Below are 20,238 nucleotides of genomic sequence, written 5' to 3'. Positions count from 1 at the left end.
TGTACCAATATTCTCGATCCTCTATCTAATTCCCCTCCTACAGCCACCCAGGCAGACATGTGCATGCACACACACACACACACACACACACACACACACACACACACACACACACACACACACAAACACACTCATCCAACTCTATTCATGCCCCTTGACACACACACTAACACCCTACCCCCAAGTGTCTACTGAACTTTGCACTACAACTTCTTCCACCAAAGTCAATAAGTGACCACGATCTTTTGAAACTGTTACACTTTTCGACTCAATGTGGAAATTTAAACGACTTTGCAAGTCTCTAAATCACTCAGCAAAGCACATCAGTAACTGCAGGCACTTCTTGGGAATGCACATGTCTAACTAGCGTTTGCCACTCTCCCAAGATTACTTCCTTACCACCTACCACAGAAGGAAGGACTGCACTTCAAGCTGATGCTACTTCTAGTAAGAAATCATAGTGGTAGGGTGATCTCTAAGCTGGAAAGGTTTACTGCAAGGTGGAAGCTACTAGTGGTAAGACTTACCACTGACATTAGTCCTTTCTGAATTCCAGCCATAATCTTTACTAGTTTTGTTTCTTCTTCTTTTTCCCCTTCACTCTAAATCAGTTTCTGACTTTGGCTATATTCTGAAGAAACACCAAATGCTCACATCTGCCAATATGTATGTTAATATGCATGTCTGTGCACAGATATATGTATACACACATTCTTTTCGTAATAAATTATAAAATGTTAGTAGGTCCTACTGAAAACAATATTACTGGATTTTTATTGCAAAACAATGTCTCCTACAAATACTTATTTCTTTTTATTGCAATAGTCTGTGATAATGGAGCTCTTCCCCCCTGGCCTCTGATAAAACAGAATACATAAATGTATACTGTGAAGGCTGCCAGCATAGCCAGATAGAATTTTATAGATAATTCTGTCATTTGTAAATATGAATGTTGAACTACAGACTTGTTTTCTTAATTGAAAGAAAATACTGTGAAATGTTGAAATACAGGCTTGTTTCATAAATTAAAGAATATGCTGTGAAATGTGGAACTGGAAATAAATGTGACAACAGTGCAATCTACCGTAAGAAAGCTAAGTCAAGCATTTCATGACTGTCTTTGATGTTTACAATTCGGCTCCGGCCAGGCTAGATGAAGGCTTCCTGCCTATTGTGTTAAGGCTAAAGTTAATGACCAGAATTTGCATGCATAAATGTCCTTTATTGCTCTGGTTTCTGCCTAGGTGTAAATGAATGCAGATGCAGTTTCTGTTGGCCTGGGAACCCCAGTAAGTTGTGAAGAATGATGTAATGTTTATCAGACCTGCAATTTCAAATTAAACAGTGAGAACAAAGATTATGAAGCATTTTTGTCATGACCATCCATCTCACAGCGCTGTCTTGCTCTAGATGTAAGTTATCTCAGATTTGTTTTTCTTTTAGAAATAGCTAGGAACTAGAAAGATTAGACTAAGTGTTTTTCTGTGATATCAGAACTGTACTACTGAATTATTTTAAATATTTCTGTGTGATCTCTGAACTCTTGACTAGCACTGTGTAGTAGAAAGTATTGTCTTGTGGTTTTAATTATTTATTATTAAATATTTTAAAACATTTTAACTGTGGCTGGTTTGTGTAGAGAGCTCTAAGAGTACATTGCATGTACATAAGGATTCTGTACCAAGTCAGTCTACTAAGCCTCGACTATTTAGTCATACTACCAATTGGATAACAATATTGCACAGTAATAATTGGACACCCTTTTAAGGGCCTTTGAGTAGCTGATAAATATTAGCTTGTTGGTGGCCAGTGGTACCACCGTATAGTCTGGGTAAAAGGAGCACAGCTGGAGAACCTGTGCCAGCCTTCCCCAGAAGTGTTTGTGTGGTTGTATAAACTTATCTCAAAGTGTGTATGTGTCAGCTACTTGGGCAGGGACATGAAGCAGTGGTTGGACAGAAAGGGTGCTGGAGATTTTGGCTTGCCCAGCTGGCTGAGATCTTGACCCTATAGCTGTGCCAGTGGGGAGTGTTATTGGGGACCTGGAGAGCAAGGGAGCAACCAGCGCTGGACTGACTGTGATCTACGTGTGCTCTTAAGGGAAATTGCACTTTACTGTGTGTATTTGTTATCCTTTCCTCATATATAACATGCCCTCTTTGGTGTTAGTGGTGAGGACTGAGGTTCCTTGATTGCTGGACCAGGGCACGGGCATCACACATACATACATTTATTATAGAAGTCAGCCTCCAGGATGATGCATGCACTATAAGTCTTCCTACCATTTTTTTCTGCTCCTAGGACTAGATGCATGTTCCCACACCTGAAGGAACACAGATGTACACTGTATTTTGACATAAATGAAAGCAAAGCAATATAAAGTACAGTTGTGTAAAATCTTACCAAAGCAGTAGAGATCCTTTTCTTCCCTTCTGTTTAGAATACTGCAACAATGATCTCCCACCCAGGGCAGCCCAGCACACAGCCAGTATACTAAAGCCTAATGATCTTGTATGTGCCATACGTCACAACTATGTTGCCTGCACAGAACATAGGGCATAAAAGGGGCATATGGACACAGCTACCCTGAACTGAATTGCCCCAGATGAGAACAGACTCCATAGGAAACAAAGCAGAAGAAAAAGAGGAACCTTCCGCTAGAAGGGAATTTAAAACCAGAACAAACACGAGGGGGTTGGAGGGAGGGAGTGAATACTGCAACAGTGAAGAGAGGAACATCTAATGTCATGGTAACATTTTACACAACTGTACTGTCCTTCTATAGCACTGTTGTAGTATTCTAAACAGAAGGGAGAGTAAAAAAGCTTAAGAAAGAATTGAAGGTGGAAGGCTGAGAACAGCTCTCAACAAACCCATATAAAACAGTTTTAGCAAAACCTGCTCTGATCTTAAAAATCATATCCAACTAATACTGTTTAGTAAAGATATGCACTGAAGACCAGGTAGCAGCTTCATGGACAGAATCAGTCTACAAACCCCTTAAAGAAGGCACCAGAAAAGCAACAGCCCTAGTGGAATAAACTCTAAACACAAGTAGACAGAGATTTTTTATGAAAAGTATAACAAAAGGAAATGGCCTTAGATATCCAGGAGGAGATGGTTTGCTTAGAAACAGCCAAACCCAATGTCCTGGAATGAAAGGAAATAAAAAGTTGATCAGACTTGCATATAGCCTTAGTTTTATCTAAATAGTACCTGAGCTATCTCTGCAAATCCAAGGAAAGCAGGACCTTCTCATTAGCAGACTGACAAGAAGGGAAAAAGGAAGGGAGTTGCACTAACTAATTCAAGGGCAACTTATTTACTACCTTGGGCATAAAATAAGGGTTAGAATGAAGGGACACCTGTCCCTGTGGAAGAAAAACAAAAACGAAGGAATTGCCATAAGGGCCTGGAGCTCAGAATCCATCCAAGCAGAAGTAAGACACACAGCAACAAAACAGTCTTCCAGGTACAGTGTTGCAAAGATACAGAGCCTGCAAGCTCAAAAGGAGCCAGAGTCAATTTTTCCAAAACAAAATTAAGGTCCCATAGAGGAGGGACAGGTTTCCTTGGAGGTCTAATATGCAGGATGCCTTTAAGAAATTGTTTGACCTCAAAATGAGAAGGCAAAGGAGGATTCAAGGGTTGACAAGCAGAAATGGTTTACAAATGGGCCTTCAAAGAAGAAGAATAGGCCAGGCCAAACTGGAGCAACTCACACAAATAAAAGCACCAAAAGGATTCCCCCCCCCAACTGAAAAAGGGTTTTGTTATGAGCATGGCACCAGACAGAAAACCTTTTCCATTTGGGCATACAAGATTTCCTGGTTGAGGTATCCTTGCCTCCTGTAAAACCCTTGGCACGTCTTCAGAAAAGAGAGGCCTGAAAGGGATCAAAACCCTATCACCCACAATGTCAGTTGAAGAGTAAACAAGTGAGGATGGATAAGAGAACCCTTGTCCTGTATGTGGAGATTCAATCAGTGAGGTAACTTATGGTGACTGTCCCTAGCCAGATGCATTACAAGGGGAACGAGTGCTGTTTTGGCCAAAAGGGAGTAACTAGTAAGATTTCTGAGAAGTCCAGTTGAATCTTCTGCAGTACTCTTGTAAGTAGAGAAAGAGGAGGAAAAGCATAAAGAAACATCCCCTTCCAAGGAAAAGAAAGGGTGCCCATCTTCCATGCCAGATTCCATGGCACTCCAACAGAGCACAGGAAGTTACATGTTCAGAGAGGAGACAAAAAAAAATCTAACTGAGGAATATTCCACTGATGGACAATGTCCAGAGACATGAATCTTTGAAGCATCCATTCATGCTCCTGTGTTTTGGACTTGCTCAGATTATCTGCCACTAGATTATGCTCTGAAGGAGCGTATACTGCTTAAAGAGTTAACTGATAACCAAGAGCCACCTTCCAGGCCTGAAGAGCCATCCTGCAGAGGAGGTAAGATTTTGTGCCTAACGAACAAAACAAGCTCCAAACAAAGTAAAACACTAGTAACCAAAAAATAAAAAACAAACTGACCAAAAACAGGCAGAGAAACACCATTTTAATAACACAAGCAGAAAACAGCAAGTCCCATAAACTAAGCGCTTTCACTATTAAAATATGCACTTGAAACTAAATTGCTTGAAAAATGCACCTGCCATAATGGGGGGGGGGGGGGGCACATTTTAATTTTTGGTCTTGTAAACTTAGAAAGTTAATAGAACAACAAGTTTTGCATTAGTACAAATTTTCTGAAATCTATGAAGTCCGATGCTCAAATGTCTGCCATTATTTTCTGACTTCACTCATCAATGATTTGCCAGGGATTTTCCAGAAAAACTACAATCTGAAACGCATGAAATCTGAAGCTCAAAAGTATGCCATTATTTTCTTCAGTCTTCAATGATTTACCAGAGAAACCCCCTTTTATGTGAAATAGACCAAATAAAGCAAAAATCTGGCACACACTGCGAATATCTCGTCAACTTGACAGCTACACTCAGGCACCGCTTCTTATTAAAGCCTTGATAAAAAAAACAGAAAATACCTTCAAGTTCTATCAACAAGATTGTCCAGATCAATCATCAGCTCTGCATTAATTTCTATTTGCTGGCAAAAGGGAGAGAGCAGACCCATACCCATACAGCGAACAACACAAATATGGGACCTGTCTTACTTGGAGGGAACAGAATAGTTGTTTAAATTTCCCTCCAAGTTCTAACTGCTGGCAAAAACACAGGGCAAGTGAGCAGCTGTTCAGAGTCAGCCGCAAACATGGAAGTTGTTCCTTCTTTTCCTCTAAAAAGTAAGGGCAATTAGCTGCTTAACCACTGCTCAGCTGCAAACAGGGAAGTTTCTCTCTCTCTCTCTTTTTTTTTTTAAATAAATTGTGGGTGAGCGGCACAACTTTTCTTTTTCCACAGGGTTGGGTCATGGATAATGCCTGAAACCCAGGTGGGTGCAAGTGAGCTCGAGGACCACTTGAGTTTATTGTACGGACCCCAGTTTCGGAAACACTGCTATATAGAGCTGGCAGGTTTGATCTACCCTCCTGTGATCAGTCAGCAAATTTTAGATTATAGACCAAAAGCAAGGAAGGAAGAGACTGATACTAACAGTGCCAGAGAAAACTAATTTGTAGTACTAATGGTTGCTATTGCCACATCCCCAATACATAAAATCATTCAAATCCACTGTGATGCTAATGCCATATGAAATGTTTCAGCTGCTGTTGCTGTTCAGATGGCAATGGCTGAGGCAGCAGAAGGAACTGTCTGATCTGTAGAGTGCCTTCTCCACCTGAGTGCTTTGCATAATAAATTCATGACAAACATGGCCCTATCTTATAGAGAGAGGGGATTATCCCCTCCCCCGATGGAATAAAAATGACATTACAAAAAAAAAAAATAAAAAAGGAAATATAAAATCAGCATGTGTCCTGGCTCAGCTATGTTAAACTATCGTCTTTCAATAACAAATAGTAACTGGAGCAGAAATATCGTGGTCTCTGTAAACTCAAGTTTCCAAGCACAGGACACTTAGCAAAGTAACAATATTTAAGTCCCATGTAATTTTAGCCATTTCTTATCTAGTAAGTAATTCACCAGTTTCTAAGTGTCATATCAGTCATATCAAAGCATTCCTAAAGGTTTAATACAAAAAGCTTCTCGGCTACTTGCTAACACTGTGACATCCTTAAAGATAACAGCTCAAATCAATGCTACTATGCTGAGTATTCTTGAATAAAAGAAAATCATTCAACAAAAATTACCACTCAACACCTTCCCTGAGTAGGCTAACCCACAGTATGTTGTTGCAGGAATAAATATAAAAATGTTTTGCTGTGATCTGAAAAATAATATATACAAAAAAGCCATTGTTGAACTCTGTCAATCAAAACTCTATCTGATTCAAAAGAACTGTTGCTGTTACATCCCTAAGTTACACGTCGACAAGAATTTAAATATGTTGACTTTCTTTCGCAACTATGTAGCTCAGAATACAAAACTGGCAGGAAAAAAAGCTCCTATGGTATCCATGGTATCCACACAAAATATTTAATCTACACAAGTTGCGGAAAAAAGTGATTAAGCAGAAATAGCTGAACTACGCAATTTCTTTTGGTAAAGTCGTAATTACTCTAAGAATGCAAGGCAGCTTGGTATAACAGGCTAATGCTTGCGATTACTTACCTAACCACAACATTTACTTGCAGTTTGATTATAAATGAATAGTTTTACTAATAAAAAGAGTTTGTACTCTACATATTCAGCATAATTCTTAGGAGTCAGGTTCAAGAGACTAATTTCTCACTTTCCTAAAAATATACCCTTTCAGTTTTGATATTACTAGAGACTTCAGCATAGGCCTTCAAATATGCCTTAATAGAAACAAAACAGAGCAGCTTTGTTAACGATAAGCAGACTGAGTAGTACCGGCCTGGCTATATGAAGCAGCTGGGAAGTTTCGATTTTCCTTTCTCCATCTATTCAATCATCAACCAGAGCCGAGAATTATCACAAATGGTGAATGAACAGATCAGTGGGACTCCTGTCCTTTAAGGGTTAAGGGTCAGGACAAGTTGGAAGCTTCTACGAATAATTAAATATGACCAGCCAGAATAATAATCTTATTCTTAAAAGTTTATTGCTTGTAGTACTCCAAATTAAATTATCAGGTTTACTTTTGATTATATCATCTCCTCCTTTCAGAAGAATAAGATACACATTGTTCTAACTTTATTCAAAGATGGATAAGAGCAGTAGACATGAAAATGGCTTTATGTTATATGAGTACTGCATGCACTTTGTTAAATAATCTGATTTTACTACTGTATGTACTTTGTTAAAGATGGATCTGAGGAAGCATATCATGAGAAAACACTTTCTTTTATACACTGATAACCCTTTGTTTAAATATTTTGTTAAAACATTTGGATATATTTAAAAACTGTTCCCTCACTAAGACAGGGTCAGATTCCAAATAGCAAGTCTTAGACCCTAATTGGTCACTTATCCGTAATATTCAAGTAGAGTAAAACCAACTCTACCAATTACATGCCATGTTTAGCAGCCTATCAGAAGCTCATTCAAACTGAGTATAACCAACTATACCAACTACATGCCATGGCTTTCATCATTACCCAATGGACCCACCCACTGTTTTAGTGGCTATAAAAACTCATGCTATTTGACTGTAGTACTCATATCAGACAGAGCCATTTTCATTGCAACTGCTCTTATCTATCTCTGAACAAATTGTTTTTTAAAAAAAAGAACCACCAGCTTCTTATTTTTCAGTAAGCAGGGGATGGTATAAATCAAAGATAAATCTGATAATGTAATTTAGAGTACTACAGGCAAGAAACTTCTAGGAGTAAGAAGACAACTCTGGCCAGTTATATTTAATGATTCCTAGAAGCTCCCATCCAATCATTAGAGGATCAATGCATGCTCCTGTTAGGTAATTCGATCACAAGTGAAACATTATTGTTCAAAAACAATACTAATTTTGGTGCCAGACAATAAAGTTTTCCCAGATGCCCAAAGACCAGTCCTACCACTTTGTAGTCAGCAAATGTTAGAAGAAACTGTAGAAGTCAGAATTGTCCAGCACATTGCGCCAAAGTATACAACAAGCAGAAGTCTGGCTACCTACATCATGAAAAAATATTTTATGCAAAGTGTATACAATGTTTCTCAAAATAATAAAAACAGAGTTATTTAAGAACTTACTGTAGCCAAACACAAGTGATGCTTGGAGAAGGGACCATTAGTAGAACTGGGATTTGTTGGTATGATGACCTAGAGCAAACATGTCTTCCAAGGGTTTACCAAGACAGGGAGGTTGCCCTTTTCAGCAGCAGCAGCACAGCACCAGTCCACATGGGACATAACCGCAGGCTGTCAAAAAGCCTTCCTCATCCTCTCCAGTTCCTTCCCACTAAGAAGAAGCAGATAACACTGTGAAAAATGCCATGAAAAAGCAAAAAAATTAATTCAAACATAAAAAAGAATAGCCTTGCAAATGTTAGAAAAGCAAGAAGCAGTGCAGACTGGAAAAAAATTACACCTACCACAATAGCTTCCTGAGTGATGATTTCTTACGATAAAGATTCACTAACTTAAAGATTCACTAACTTGAGGTATACTATCTTACACAAAGAAAGGCTGTTGAAGCAAGCCTCTCTCATTATCCAAATATCTGTACAATTCCTAGATCAAACACATGCAATGACAAAACTAAACAGCCATCAAAGAATGTAACCAAAGTATTTCTCAGCAGAACGTCTCTGCCAAATCCTGCCTCAAGTGTGCAAATCAGGTCCTAAGTGTGTGGTGCTTGAAGAACCCATGGAAATGACCAGATTACAGTGCCACTAAGTGTGCTTAAAAAAAAAAAAAGAAAAATGTGGGGGAATGGCTGTTGCTGAGATCGTAGTACAGCGGGGATAAGTGAATATTCCCTTTTCCCCACTGTAGTGTGATCACAGTGTGAGAATATAAAAGTAAGGAGGGTGGGGGCACAGCCCCCCATATGGGAGGGGTGCAGGGGGGGTTGCTCCCCTGCAAAAACATTAGTAATGTTTTTTTTGTTTTCTGTTTTTTTGTTTTTTTTTTCACAGTTTATCGATGGTCCTTTTTCGTTGAAAAGCATTTTCGCTAAAGTTTGTTCGGGCGTTTTGGTTTCAGTTAGGTAGGATTTTGTGCAATAGTACGAGATCGATATATATATATATATATATATATATATATATATATATAGTATGTATGAACACATACTATATATATATATATATAATATATACACAGACACACAGACACACAAACACACACTTTTAAGGGATACACTTTTTTTGCCATTCTTTACGAGTACTTAGTACTTCTCACCTGTCAAATGGAGTAGGAAAGTACACGATAGCCCTCGGGTACATATGTGTCTACTCATTCAATCATACTCGTCAAGACTAGCCTTAAGGGTTGACAAAGTAGCACTTTGCTTGATCTCTGTAATGGTAAGTGAATACACTATGTTTGGACCCTCTCTCTTCAGCAGTTCTTGTTTATTCATTGTTGTAGACCGAGGTCTCTAGTGCGGGTGTTTGTGCAGCCACTGTTTTTGCAAAGAAATGTGAAGTCAAACAGAAGTGAATCTTTCATTGTTTGAAAAATGAGACACAGGTCTCTTCAAAGCAGCTGGTAGGCTACTGAGCATTAAGGAGAGTTGGAGGATTCAAGGCCTTTCATTTTAGGAACATAGGAACAATACTAGACAAGCAATCATGGGGACCAAGCTATATAGACCTTTAAAAAGACGCACTTAAAAGTTCTTGCCATCTTTTATGAGAACTTAATAGTGATCACCTCCCAAATCAAGTAGGACAGTGTGTGATAAGCTTGGTGCAAATTTGTGTCTGCCTAATCAGTCATCAGGTACTACTTTGCTTGACCTGTAATGGTAATTTATTTTTCCAATGCTGGGAATACAGTGAGTTAGGAACGTATCCCTCAAGCAAAGTCTTGTTTATTTGTTAGTATAAATCTAAGTCCTTAGTAAGGGCATTTTCAGAGCCACTGGAAGAATTAAGGCATCAAATGTGACTGGGGCTTTCAGTGCTTGAAAAGCGAGACAAGTCCCCACAGAGTAGCCAGTAGCAACAGAATATATAGAGTTGTGTTAATCTATCAGGATATTTGAAGGACTTAAGGGAATTAATTATTTTTTGTTAAAAATCATTGGGGCCTTTCCATTTCAGCAAGACGCTTGGATTTGTTCATACCAAAGTAGGAAATGTATTGAATAATGGGTCTGATAAGGGAAGAGTACAGTGGTAAGAAGACTTGTTTGGATCTTGAATATATTCATTTGGAAATTAACTGTGCTAGACTGGATAATCAAATGAGACAGTGTGTTGCCCATGTAAGTACACAGGACACTGATGACAGAATCTGTTCGAAGAGGAGTACCATATAACATATGAGCTTGAAGCAGCTCTTTTACTGAACTTTACTATGTTGAAGTTTTATTTTTGCATTTAGCTTGAGACCATTTTCAGTACACTAGGCACGTGCATATTCCAAGTCTTGTTAGAGCTATTAAATATCAGTGGATGAGTGGACAACAGTTTCCAACTTTCAGTCATCAGCAAACTTGGTAAACAATTCAAAGATATTGGTCTGGATATCAGCAAATTGCATGCCAAACAGGAGAGGGTCCAGCATTACCACTGTGGTACCCCACAAGTTACAATTTTACATTCAGAGTGGATACCAGCAACTCACATTAATTGGGATCTGATGGATAGCCAATTTATAATCCAGTGGATAACTTACGTGTTTGAATTTTGTTTTTCTAAATTTTCATTAATACTGGCATAAGACTTGGCCAGGTCAAGATAAGTAGTGTACACAGAGCGACCACTGTCCACAGCCCCTGCACCCTTTGCAAAGAATTTTACTAAGTACAAAACACAGGACCTGTCCTTTACAAAACCAAAATGAGTGGAGTCTAGACCAGTTAAGTTGCCTTTTTTCTGAATAAATAAGTTCTGCTATGATGCATTCCATGACTTTGCAAATAAGGTTGGAGAGGCTGAGGGGTCACAGTGGCTGTTCATCAGGCACAAACCCTGAAGGTAGGCTGAGGCCGAATACTTTATGTAGAGGTTCAGATGGTACATACTTGGCACTGATGAGAATGCAGCCTGGTATGTTATCTGGTCTCCTAGAAACATTCTTTTTAGCTAATGACAGGGATTCTAAGACTTGTTCCAAGACGAATTTAAGGGAAATTAATTTTTTTCATGGATAGTGGTTGCAACAAGTTAACACCAAATTTGTCTGATATTGGTAATATAATTTGGTATCAGAATATACAATACTATTTTGAGGGAGCTCAGTGCATTTTTGAACATCATTTCTTAATTTCCTGACATAACTAAAGAAAGATTTGTAGTTTCATTTGGTATCTGTAGCAGCCTTGTAAATTCCTCAAGCTCTGGCATGTTTCAGTGTGATCTTGATGAAGGGGATGGGAATTTCTTACAACTTTCCATTATTCTCTTTGTTTTGTTACACAGTTTATTAATACACATTATTAACATAAATTAATTATTCACAACTTCATGGCTATATTTAGGGCAGACGGGTACAGACTTTAGAATGAGGGAACCAGCTGCTCATATACACTGTCAAGGTTTGGGAAGGCAGAGTGTAATTATCCCTTCAGATTATTATGCGACTCCTTGTTATGGTGACATGTGTCCTGGTTGAAAATTGTTGTGCCCTTTCAAGCTGAGTGATATTCTTGTATGTGTTTACACCAAAGTGAGCAGTATATTAAATGAGGATTCTGATAAAAGATGATGTCTTAAAAAAATCACAGCGGGTCACTTCTCATTGCTCTGTCATCTATGCGCATTATTTTAAAAGGATTTAGTAGCATGTATCTTGCATCAGGACAAGAGTCCCCTAATAATACCGTATTCAGGCATAATTATTTACCAGACTGCCTGGTGACAGTTGACATGACAGCCTAAACCCCATACAGAAAATGGGAAAAAGGGAATTGATGATGAGGAAGAGCCTAGTGCATCTTACCCAGACAAAAAAAGATCGACAGACAGACAGATAGATAGATGTTAAAATACATGCAGGTTCAGGATCAAATAATGGGTGGTGAAAGTTTCTGTAATATAAACACCAAGATAATTGGAAAGGAGACTGCTAGAGACAGAATTATTTTATGATCATTAGGGTCAGAGTTCAGTTTTTAGGATATCCTTCCTGGTTATGCCTGGTGCTGTGACAAGGATTTTCCACTAAAACAGAGAGAGAAACTGTCAGAATATAAAGGCCATTTGGCTTATCCAAACCGTCAGCTTTCCTGTTGTTTTCCTGACAGCCAATGCTATTTTTTCCAAGTGTTTTTTGGTTTCTAATACCCCATTCCTAAGCCAGGAAATGATTAGAGTTTTTGAAATTAGTATTATTTTAGTCCTTGAGGTCAGCCAAGAGAGCTTTTCTGAAAACCCGCAATGTGCCCAGAGCTGTCTCATTCTACAGTTCATATCAGGTTACATGTATTGATAGCATATTTACACACAAATTGTAAATTCTTTTTAATTAATCCAGCTGCTCCTTCTAATATTGGAACTACCTGCATATCTATCTTCTACACTGCTCTTATTTCTGCTTGAAAATCCTGGTATTTTATGAATGCACGCCTCTCTGCATGTAAGAGATTGTAACCACTGGGTGAAGTAATTTCAATAATCAAGGCTACTTTTTCCTTTTTTCATGGACTACAATATCTGGTTTTCTTGTGCCTATTTTTTGAATAATTGGTAATGGGTGATCCTAGTGATGATAAACTTCATCATTCTATATAATGTTTTGTGGTTCATGTTTCTAATGCTTCTCAGCTACTTCTATATTGTAGTGTTCGCATAATCCCCAGTGTAACAGTCTTGCTACATTACTTGCCTTTCGAAATACAGACCCTCAGCTATGAGTGCATCACACACAGCAATGATATGTGTAACTGTTACCAGTTCTGTTTCACAGAAGCTGAATTTGTCTTTCTCCCATTTTTTCAATGGAATTTGTAAACCAACATGTACATAGTCCACTATCCTGTGCCACCATTATTAGCCTTTCATCTTTTGGTTTCAACTCATCTCTCCTTAACTAATCCTGCATCCAGTCTTGGCCAACATGAGATTGTTCTATAATATCTCTACTTGCCGAAATACACAAATGAGGCTGGACATAGTACTGACCCATGCAAACACTGTTAGAGTGTTTTTAACAGTGAATAAAAGGTTGAAAGTAACTCTGTTACAAATATGCAATATAAATAAAGTATAAAATAAAGCTTGCTTAAAGGTAGAAATAGAGTTTAGTAATATGTGATTGGCATCCATACTAAAATGACTGTGGCCTGGAAAATAAGGAATTTGCTTAATGGACATGTTTTCCTACAGAATCAGTATGCATTTCACACTGTCAGCAAGAAAGCTGACCTATTACAGACTTGGCAAGAATGTGAAAAACAGGATGAAAGTTAACCTGCTTCTTGTAAAGAGTAGGCAACAGGAAAACAATCTGTGCATGTTTCTATCATATGACACTGTTAAGCAAGGAAGTTTGAATGATCAAATCAGCATTTGTATGTGTTTTACTACAAGGTGTTTCTTTAAAAAACAAGGTGGTGAAAAACACAAAAATAAAACAACTAAGAAATAATTAAATGAGGCTCTGGAACTCCTTGATGGAAGACTTTATTATGTGAAGCGCTTTTCGTCCGGTACAATGACCAGACTTCATCAGACAATGAACAATACTATTCGCTCCATTTAAACTTTGGTAAAATCACATGATTATAAATTGTCACTTGTCAATTTAATTTAAAAATCAATTAAACAATCAACCCATTACACATTGTTAATAACTGGCCTAAATATAATCTAAAACAGCTTTAAAAAGTTGTCAAAACAACTGAAACAATATATATAATAATATATAATAATGTGTATAAAATATTCATATTAATATAGTAGCCTAAGTCTCCCATTCACTAAACTTTAATACACACACAAAATAATTTCATCTAATGAATAAATATAAATAACGACAATTAAAAATAACAAAATAAAAAAATACAAAGTGTAAAAAAATCATACAATCTATTGAGCACTATAACAAACATTCAAGTGTTACTTGTCAAGTTTGCTGAAATCTAATTAAATCATGTAAATATATATATATATATATATATATATATATATATATATATATGTATATATTAGAGTCATCTAAACAAGCTCTTAAGTTTTAAAAAACAGGAAATACAGCAACATTCATTTAGGCTTGGGTAATGGTGGGCATTAACTCTAAGTTGCCATAACAGTTCAGATTTTTCTAGCAGCCAATTACTAGGGCCACCTCTCACATCTTGTGTCACTTGGTCAATAATCCTAAAACTAAACCTACGGGTTGGGAAAGTAGAAATATGTCTAGGCAAGGCATTTTCAGACATTCTTTCTTATAGCATAAAAGTGTTCGTAAATACGTTCCTTAAATTTTCTCTCGGTCTTCCCAATGTAAAAAGCTGAACAGCTGGTACACTGGGTAAGATAGACCACCATTTTAGTGTTACAGTTGAAACTTCTCTTTACAGAATAAGTGACCTCCCTTAAAGTGAATCGTTGGCCAGTAGCTATAGAACCACAAATGTTACAGGACTCAAAATTATACATACCCGGATTCCTAACCATCACAGGGATAGGCGTTTCCAAAAGTTGTTTTAAATTATTCCCTTTCCTATAAGTTATTACTGGGGTACACTCTACTTTATCAAAAATGGCCCTTATATAGTTTTAGAACAGAATAGTTTTGCTGTGGTAGGAATAACAAAGGGTAATAGTCTGAGACAACCATTTGGAAATGGTCTGCTTTGACACAGACTGTTGCTTTTTTTACCTTCACTAGAAATGAACAACTGATTAAAAGGTCTGAAAGATTTTGTTTTGTCAAGATACTACCAGAGTTGTCTGTAGACATCCAAGGTATGAAGTATTCTCTCTCTCTCCCATTTTGGAATATGGAAAGAAAACAAAGAAGGATTAATTCTCATAGAAACCTAGCTTCTGTGAAAATTGAGATAATGTTAACCAACCATAAGAGCTTGCCACTCAGGTACTCTTCTTGCAGAAGTCAGAGCAATCAGCAAAACTGTTTTCCATGTCAAAAGCCTCACGTAAACCAGATGAGCTGGTTCAAATGGAGCAGGTATTAGCTTCTCTAACACAACGATTAGATTCCAAGTAGGAGATACCAGACTTTTGGAAAGCTTTTTAAGTAGCCTTTTAAAAACATGTTCACATGAGACTGCATTGAAGGGGGGGGGGGGGTCCATGGGAAGACATGCTGAAATGGCAGACAATGAACCCTGATAGAAGAGTTAAAACAGCTCATAGAATAGTAATTCACAAATATACTATAAAACCAGAGAAACAATAGCCTTGGATGGGTGCTAGTTGTTTTGTTAGAACCAAAAGAAAGCATTTTCCATTTGCTCAAGCTGACTGATTGTTTGGCCAAGTAGAAGGTGTCCTGAAGCTTTGGAAACTGACCAGCTGTTATATCCTTGGCAGGATATAACTTGCATAGCTAAGGCTTCTACAGCAGTGATCAATATAATGAACATCTGTTTCTATTACCCCCCCCCCCCCCCCCCGAGACAGCATGTGTTGTAGGACAGGAGGAAACAGAAGGGTTTGGTCTAACACATGTGGAATAATTCCCTGGAAGGGAAGAATTTCTTCATACTCCATCTGTAAACTTGCTGAATTAGCCTCAGAACCCATTTGTCTGCAGCAATCTGTTATCAGAGAGAAATGGAAATTCAGACTTAGCTAGGGTTGGGGGAAAAAAGGCCCTTATGAAGTAATTCTGACTTGACTGTCCTTTGTTTTGGGTGGGTCATGCTTTCTTTTTGGAACCTCCCTACCATTGCTTTTTAAATGTCTGCTTATCGTCATTCTCTTTATTTTGTTTCTTGCCAGAACTGGACAAGGGAGATGAAAATTCCATGGCAAATTTAGAGAAAGAGGGCTGAAAAATCTGAGAGATTCCCTGTATCAGCTTACCTCTCTCATCACATTTCTTGAATCCTCTGCAGAACAGGGTCCAAAAACTAAATCATTATCCAAGGAAGAATTTAAATTCTCATTTTTTTACATCTTTTGGGAATTTTTGAGAAGGCAGCCAGGCAAATCACCTCAACACAGTACCTATGGCAACAGCCCCTAGATGAAGTATTTACAGAGTCATAAATGCATATTAGACAAATCCCCAGGATTCAGTAAACTTCTGTGCAGGAATAAGTTATTGCTGCACGGAAGGGACTGTTCCCATGCAGCACGGCAGTGCGCCATGCATATTCATGAAGGCGTGCTGCAAAACGGACACGGTTCTGTGTAAGAGTGCAGGGGGTGTGTCTGAGAGCAGTGCTCTCAGAATACACACGCCCCCTGTACACCAGAATTGCCGTTCAGCAATTTAAAATGCGCAAGAAAGCTCATAACATCCCCCCAACCTCACAAGGTGAGAAATCTGGTTAAAGCCATAAGGGGCAATAGTCCCTACCAAAGCAAAAGTTGATAGAATAACAGATGTAGCATAAGCGCATTGTGCACACCTCCCAATTCGTCAGAGTAAGGAATGTGGACAAAGCCATAAGGGACAATCGTCCCACAAAGCAGAAAGTTGATAGAATAACAGGTTCAGCATTAGCATGGATATTCTAAAGGGTACAAATAAATAAACACAACAAATACATTTTTTTTATACATGTAATAAAGTTTAAGTGTAGCTGCGTGGGTGTGCCCTACGCTTAGTCCAGTTTAAACAGTACAAGAAGTAAAATAGCAAGAGACATCCAACGTAAGCAGTATTGCAATAATGTAGTGGTTAGAGTGTACGCTTTGCAAGCGGCTATTCCTGGTTCAATCCCCACTGTAACCAATTTGCATTTTTCACGTAAAAGCAGTACATAAACATTTTTTTTTATAATTAGCTACTAAATAACATATATTTGTTAACTAGAGTACTGTAGTAGGTCCAGATGTGAGGTGTCAGTTTAATAAAGTTGTGAAACCCCCATATAAACACAAGTGCCCCATACAGTATAGTCACACATGAATAAATGTAATGAAAGCACACCGAGAGATGTCAGGGACAAACAAATTTACAATATGTAATGAATGATGAAATCAATCCCACAAACCAGACAGTCTATAAAATAAAAAATAAGCAATGCTAAGCCTTATACAGCTCTGCTTACCAGGTGTAAGCATTGTGTACATATGACTGCTAAGCAATGAGTAGCCCAGCCAAGTGGATTTGCCCATTGGTAAGCAGTACTGAACCTGCCCCATTAAGCACTGCCAACCTTACCTGAACAGGTTTGCCCGTAGCGTAGCTTAACTCAGCATATTCAAAACTGTCCAATCACAGCAAAGGGCGGGAAATCGGCAGTATTTAAACCCCACAGGCAGGAATACAGCTCAAAACTGGTTGCAGCTTCCCACTGTAGGCAGTATAGCAGGTGTCGGCGAGGGCATGCGCTTCCAGGCGCAGCGCTGGGGCATACAGGAGTCCAAGGTCAAGGTAGGACTCCTGGTAAATAACCATGACGACAGACTACTGCAAGGCCAGTACCAGGGCTCCCAATACAAAGCGGAAGCCTGGGACTGTCTCACCCATGATCTCATCAGTGCCACTGGTATCCCTTGGAATGCTGAGCAGGTCCGGCAGCACTATGCCGACTTGAGGAAGAGGGAGCTCTTGGACGAGTGGGTCCAAGAAGCAAGGCAGAGGGGTGATGTCCCAGCAGTGGGTCCAAGAAGCAAGGCAGAGGGGTGATGTCCCAGCAGTGTGTAAGTATTCATATCAATAACTGTTTACCAAAGTCCAGCCTGTGTATGTGATGGATAGGTATGCCTAAATATTTCTCTATTCCCTTTACAGCTGTGGTTGTGAATCAGGAAGCCCATGCCAGTAGGTTGCAATGGCAGCGTTGCAAGGCTGGTGAGTAACAATTCTGCTTGTAGTAGTCATACCGATTAAATAAAGTAGTAGAAAGTCACCTGGCAGAATAACAACTGTATATGGATTATACTGAATAAACCAGACAATATGACAGTAATAGTCCCATATAGGTCATATTTCAATAAAACTGTAACTGCCTGGCAATAAAGTTCAAAATCCTGGACTGGTTGTGTTTACTCTGGTACTGTATGGCATTTAGTCTTGCATTCTCTGAATGGTAATGTCGTGTTAACCACCATCTACACTGTGCTACATAAAAAATATGTGTAGGAATGTCTGTATAAAACTGTTGCAAGTACAAGGACTGATTGTACAACCAAGAGAGACTTAGACAGAAAACACTGAAGGAACAGACAGCAGCAGTTTCTAAATAGCTCACTCTGATGAAATACAAATTGTTGTATTTAGGTTCATAGGTAGGTACTGGGCTATTGGCCCTAGGGCCTCTACAAGCCTAGCTAAAAAGGTACCCTGGCTTTCGCCACATAAAAAAATTATTTTCCTGTGCCCGTCAAGCAGAATCACAGAAGTGATCCCTGGGGTGAATTTCCTATTACCCATCCAATCATCAAGATTTTTCTTGAAGAGTGCTAATGAGGAGCTCTGTTTGACATAGATAGGTAGTCTGTTCCAGAGTATGGGAAGTCTCTGGGACAGGAATCTATCTCTCCAGCATGTTATGTTTATTGTGGTGACAAAGTTTAGGTCCCTAGAGCGTGTAGCTGGGAGGGACTGGGATTTCTTTAAGTGGAGCCTGTCCAACAGCTCTGGGTTTGACATAGCTTTGTATGTTAGGCAGAGATCGCCTCTGAGTAGGCGATATGCGACGGAGTAAAGCTGGAGTTTTTTGAGACGGTCTGCGTAAGGCATCTGTTTGAGGCCAGTAATCCTCTTTGTGAGGTATTTCTGCGGCCTTTCCAGTTGGTGTAGATGTCTTGTGAGGTACATACAAAAAGGGGCGTTGTACTCTATAATAGGTCTAATGAGTGATGAGTAGAGGGGAACAATTAGCTCTTTTTTTCTGGATGAGAAAACTTTTGTGATGAGGTGTGCCACGTAGAAGGATTTCCTGTGGCAATGTGATTATCAAAGGAGAGACTACTGTCCACCTGTGTCCCAAGGTCTCTTATCACACTTTCGGTGTTAAGTAGACTACCACCTATGTGGTAGTTCATGGGTACAGAGTTTTTACCAAAGGGGATGACAATGCACTTTTTGGCATTGAGCTTGAGACCATGTCTTTGACACCAGGCATCTGTCTCAGTGAGGCCCTTTTGTAGAATGCCCACATTGTTAGGAGTTTCGATTATGACTCATAGTTTGCAGACATCTGTGAATTTAGTTAGCCAAAGAGCTTCTGTGTAAGCCTGTACTTCAGAGAAGTAGATACCAAACAGGAGAGGACCCAGGACTGAACCCTGTGGTACTCCACTTGTCATTGGTCTGAAGTCTGATTTGGAGTCTGCTACTTTCACAGTGTGGGTTCTGTCAGTAAGCCAGTTGGCAACCCATCTTGTAACATAGGGATTTATACCTAGTTTATTGAGTTTATCTATAATTCCAGAGTGAAGAATGGTGTCAAACGCCTTGGCAAGATCTAGATAGGCTGTGTGAACCACCTTATCCTCATCTATGGCTTTGGTGACTACTTCAAAGAAGTCTATCAGGTTTAGGAGACATGATCTGCCCTTTACAAACCCAAACTGTGTGGGGTCCAGAGTTTGGAGATCTCAAATGTCTTTGTTTATGAGTTCCATGATGATACGTTCCATGGTCTTGCAGACACGGCTCGTCAGACTAATGGGGTGGTAGTTCCCAGGGTCTGTTGTGCCCCCCCCCCCTCTGTTGCGGTGCGCCATTCAATGGGCACAAAGCCTGAGGTGAGGCTATGATTGAACATGGTACTTAGGTGGGGTGCCAGTTCATGTAGAAGGCAAGGCAGGTCAGATACGGATTTGCTGTGTCCAGGACTGTTTGTGAGCTCCTAAGCCCCCACTTAACTGGGGTTAAACTATTCCTGGCACCATAAAGTCTGTTCTTCAAAATTTCCCTTGCAACTAGCCAGCTTTTTAGTTTTAGCACTCATCTGTTTATTTTATCTCAGCACTTGTTCAGAATTCATTGTAAGCA

The 20,238-nt window shown here is 39.0% G+C and overlaps 1 protein-coding gene across 1 annotated transcript in view; it reads right to left on the bottom strand.

Moving 5' to 3' along the window:
• Positions 1-20,238, bottom strand: part of CEP128 (centrosomal protein 128) — a 2,208,485-nt gene that overhangs the window by 2,096,303 nt on the left and 91,944 nt on the right. The window contains exon 2 of the mRNA XM_044074035.1: positions 8,230-8,437. The gene's annotated coding sequence lies outside the window, so the exon portion shown is untranslated. The remainder of the gene's footprint in view (positions 1-8,229; positions 8,438-20,238) is intronic.

Source organism: Protopterus annectens, chromosome 6.part0, assembly GCF_019279795.1.
Source record: "Protopterus annectens isolate FY-2018-M chromosome 6.part0, PAN1.0, whole genome shotgun sequence".
Lineage (NCBI taxonomy): Eukaryota > Metazoa > Chordata > Ceratodontiformes > Protopteridae > Protopterus > Protopterus annectens.
Note: the sequence above shows the minus strand (reverse complement) of the source record. Positions and strands in the feature narration are given on the sequence as shown.